General features: G+C 39.8%; 1 pseudogene; it reads left to right on the top strand.

Moving 5' to 3' along the window:
* Positions 1 to 1,470: 1,470 nt before the first annotated feature.
* LOC108527945 (40S ribosomal protein S25 pseudogene) lies at positions 1,471 to 1,845 on the top strand (annotated as a pseudogene).
* The last annotated feature ends 3,252 nt before the right edge of the window (positions 1,846 to 5,097 follow it).

Genomic DNA, 5,097 nt, shown 5'->3' with positions numbered 1-5,097 from the left:
TGGGGGGAGGAGGGAGGGATTGCATTGGGGAGTTATACATGATATAAATGATGAATTGATGGGTGCTGACGAGTTGATGGGTGCAGCACACCAACATGACATAAGTATACATATGTAACAAACCTGCACGTTATGCACATGTACCCTAGAACTTAAAGTATAATAAAAAAAAAAAGAAAAAAAAAAGAAATACTACTTTACATCCATTAGGATGGTTATGTTTTATGGAAAATACTGCAAGAAGTGCATTTACTAAAATACAAACTGTGTTGTCAAGGATGTGTAGAAACTGGAACTCGTGCATCACTGGTGGGAATGTGAAATGGCACAGCCACTGTGGAAAACGTATGACATTTCCTCAAAAAGTTAAAAATAATATTACCATATGATCCAGCAATTCCACTTGCAGGTTTATGCCCAAAAAAGTTGAAAGCAGAGACTCAGATACTTGTGTACCCATATTCATAGCAGCACTATTCACAATAGCCAAAAGGTAGAAAAAACCTAAGTGTCTGTCATCAGATAAAAGGATAAACAAATGTAGCAAACATATACAATAGAATACTAGCCTTGAAAAAGAAAGGAAATTCTGGCTGGGTGCAGTGTAATCCCAGCAATTTGGGAGGCCGAGGCAGGCGGATCGCTTGAGCTCAGGAGTTCGAGACCAGCCTGGGCAAGATGGCGAAACCACATCTCTACCAAAAATACAAAAAATTAACCAGGCACGGTGGTGCATGCCTATAGTCCCAGCTACTCAGGAGGCTGAGGTAGGAGGATCACCTGAGCTTGGGAAGTTGAGGCTGCAGTGAGCCAAGATCATGCCACTGCACTCCAGCCTGTGTGACAGAGTGAGGCCCCATCTCAACAAAAAGGAAGTTCTGATACATACTGCAACATGGATAAACTTTAAAAACATTAGGCTAACTGAAATAAGCCATACACAAAAAAACAAACATTGTATTATTCCACTAATAAGAGATACCTAGAACAGGCAAATTCATGGAAACAGAAAGGGTTACCAGGTACTAAGAGAAGAATAAGGACATTATTTAATGGGTACAGAGTTTCTGTTTGTGATAATAAAAAATTTCTGGAAATGGAGTGATGGTTGCACAACACTGTAAATGTACCTAATGCCACTGAACTGTACACTTAAATGACTAAAATAATCATTTCTGTGTTATGTAAATTTTACTATGATAAAAAATAATTTTTAAAAGTATGTTTCTTAAAGACTTGGCTAGCCAGCAACAACTCTAGCATTCTACACAAAGCCGAGGAATGCCAGGCACGCAGCGGGTATTTTAAATACATTTGCTCAATAATTGATCAGATAATGATTGGTTGCCAGAATCATTATTTACATGAACAGGGAAGGGAATGGAAGACAAGTAAAGAAAAGAATATTAGGCTTTTTGTCCGACATCTTAGCAAGGCTGCTGTGTCCGCTGCTGCTCTGCGAGCTTCGCAATGCCGCCCAAGGACGACAAGAGGTAAAAGGACGCCGGAAAGTCGGCCAAGAAAGACAAAGACCCAGTGAACAAATCCGGGGGCAAGGCCAAAAAGAAGGGGTCCAAAGGCAAAGTTCGGGACAAGCTCAATAACTTAGTCTTGTTTGACAAAGCTACTTACGACAAACTCTGTAAGGAAGTTCCCAACTATAAACTTAGAACCCCAGCTGTGGTCTCTGAGAGACTGAAGATTCGAGGCTCCCTGGCCAGGGCAGCCCTTCAGGAGCTCCTTAGTAAAGAACTTATCAAACTGGTTTCAAAGCACAGACCTCAAGTAATTTACACCAGAAATACCAAGAGCGGAGATGCTCCAGCTGCTGGTAAAGATTCATGAATAGGTTCAACCAACTGTACATTTGGAAAAATAAAACTTTATTAAATCAAAAAAAAAAAGAAAAGAATATTAGTATCTACTATGTCCCAAACACAGTCAGAGGCTTAAGATACTCTAATTCACTTAATCCTTAAAGATATAAAATTCAAAAAGAACTTCACATCATGATCAGGACCTCCACTGGGTATCCTGCTTTGTTCACTTACTGTCAGTATTTTTACATGTTGTGTCATCTTATTTATCAAGAAGTCAACATGTGATATGATTTTGAGTCGATGTGGGTCAGGTAAATGTCAGGGAGCTTCTGTAGGACAAGCCCAAGCCCGATGGTGACGACAACCATGGGGTTGACCCTGAGGTCCCATGAACAGTCCTACAACACTGGACTTGGGACTCTCTTCAAAGATGCCCTACTGGCGCTAGACAGGTGAGCAACGTGGGAGATTCCTCATCGATGGAGCCCCAAGTATGTTTCATTGTTCACTTTCATAGTCAAGATTTGTCCCTGGCCTCCAGCCCTTCTTTTGGAGGTTGAGGTCGAGGGGGAAGAAGGAACAATGAGGACTTACCAAAGGTAGATGCTTGGTTAGGAAAAATGGTGCTGAGCCTGTATTTATATTAGATTTGGAAATATTAAAATAAATGCCTACATTTTTCAGGTTGTGTTTGTCTATAATGGGGAAAACCCAAACTGCCTGTCAGCTGTTCTTCTGACTGTATGATTCCAGTTTCTGTGACTTTCACCTATAGGTCAACTTGAAATGAAAACAAAGGCATTGGAAAGAGGCCCAAGGGACTCGAGGTCAAATCCCGACTCCATGTATATGATCTTAGCAAGTTATTTCATGTCGTTTTTGTTTTTGTTTTTGAGACACAGTCTTGCTCTGTCACTAGGCTGGAGGGCAGTGGCGCAATCTCGGCTCACTGCAACCTCTGACTCCCTGGTTCAAGCAATTCTCCTGCCTCAGCCTCTCAAGTAGGTGGGATTACAGGCTTACATGCGTCACCACGCCCAGCTAATTTCTGGACCTTAGTAGAGATGGTGTTTCACCATGTTACCCAGGATAGTCTTGATCTCCTGACCTCGTGATCCTCCTGCCCTGGCCTCCCAAAGTGCTGGGATTACAGGCATGAGCCACCATGCCCAGCCATTATTTCATGTCTTTAGATACCAATTTTATCATCTATAAAATGGCAGCTTGCTATCATGTAGCACCATGTAGCATAGTCCTAGAAGCAGCCTGCCTAGATACTAATTCTGGCTCTTCCACCCACCAGCTGTGACACCTTGAACAACCTTACTCTTTCTATGCCTTAGTTTCCTAAGCTAAAAAATGAGGATAATAAAAATATTTAACTAATGTGTTTAATGAAGATTAAATGAGTTAATGCTTGTGAAGCCCTTAGAATGAAATCTGGTACTTAAGAGGAGCTGAATAAAAATTAACTTTTAATATTATCATATCAGTGTTTAACTTTCTCTTTTAAAAAAATAGCCCCAAAGATTTAAAAACATTTAAGAAATATGACCTTCTGTAAAGCTTGCTTCCAGTCCAGTGACTNAAGGAGGAATAATTTTCTATGGTGCTGATTATCCAGAAATCCTTGGAGCATTCCTGCTGCCAAATAGAACAAAAAATAAGCTTTTAAAACACACAGCTGAAATACCTTAATTCTTTGGAGAGGTTCCCTTTATTTGATTCCCAAGCTCCAATAATAAAGAAATATTGCTTCAGTAAAGAATAGAGAAACCACACGGTTATGATCTGTTGACATGTTTGTCATAGGATGTAATGTCTGAAGTAAAGCACTGCTGGTCTGACTGGTTCTATTGTCTGGAATAAAATGGCAAGGAATGGGAGCCAATGCCACAGGATATCAGGGATTGAGCAATGAAGGGAAGCTCTATCTTCAATCCTGGGTTTTTCTTCCTTTCTCTCTGCTCTGCTCCCCTATCCCTGCCCCACTTCTGCCCTGGTTTCCAAAACTACACTCTTAATAAAATCCCAGGTGAAATGAAAGAAAGAGCTAAAGTAGCATGTGAATTAGATAAGTTTGTCTTCATTCTTGATATGTTCCTTCAGTTGATAAATTACAACAGCTGAATTGAGTCCACTAATAGATTCAGCAGTTTCTATGTGTGGCCTCAAAGAAACACAATTGGTAAATCCACCAGTTTGGTCAGGTTGGTTAGCCTGCTTTGGGTACATATCGACCATAAGACATATGTACAAAGCCCAGAAATTATACTTTGGGAAAATCTCCCAAGATTACTACTTTACTGACAGATTGTTACTGGATCCTCTGAGCATTAACTCAGAACTGTTTCCAATTTAAAATATTGAAGCCCCATCTTGAAATGATAAGCTTAGGTCTAAATTTAAAGGAATATAGGTTCAATCTCTCCATTCACCTCTTTGTGTTCTCACTTCAGTTGGCACTTTCATTTACTCATGATGCATTCCACCCTCACCAGATCTTTTTCTTCCAGTACAACTCAAACAAAACCACTTATTAGCAGAGTATAAGCAGTCAGAGCCAATGAGGCAGGAAGAAGTGGTTCAGGGCTAGGAGCAAATGATTCATCGACATAAGTGGACACACTTAAGCCCTTGTTAAATGTTCTCATGATTTCTCCCATGCAGAGTTACAAGGAACCAGTGAAAATACTTTTGTCAAACTGAAAATGTAAGTTACTGAGAAGGTCATTTGATCTTGAGGCTTATGAAAGGAAAGAATTGGGAGTGTGGAGGCACGTCAACGGTAGCTGACACTACCATTGGTAAAATCAGCTCACCTCCAACTGACTCAGATTGGGGGAAGAGAATTTGACAATTATAGCATATAGGAGTTTACAAAAAGTTGGTTAATGGGTTTAAAATGCTAAGTTGACTAAGGTGTCCTCAGACACACTGAGCCTTCCTGCAGTGCCCTTGAATATAAAGTTTTCCAGATACCCACTCCAATTATCCCAGCTAAATTGCTTTCTAATCAGAACTCATAATACTTTATTAAAACAACTAATGTTTCTCTTATCTATTTAGTTTCTAGCTATTTGTTTCTTTCCCTTGAGGGCAGGAGCCATATCTTACTCTTCTTTAATTTTTCGTAGTTTTTTAAGTATAGTAGGCACCCAAAATATTCAGTGAATGGCTTTAATTTTCCTGTCATGTCCTATTATATGGAAAGATCTCTAATCATTTTTAATGCTGAGGAAGGATTGGCAATAATCCAAATTTCTCTCTTAAATTT

This window comes from Rhinopithecus bieti, unplaced genomic scaffold, assembly GCF_001698545.2.
Source record: "Rhinopithecus bieti isolate Rb0 unplaced genomic scaffold, ASM169854v2 scaffold_4640, whole genome shotgun sequence".
Classification (NCBI taxonomy): domain Eukaryota; kingdom Metazoa; phylum Chordata; class Mammalia; order Primates; family Cercopithecidae; genus Rhinopithecus; species Rhinopithecus bieti.
Note: the sequence above shows the minus strand (reverse complement) of the source record. Positions and strands in the feature narration are given on the sequence as shown.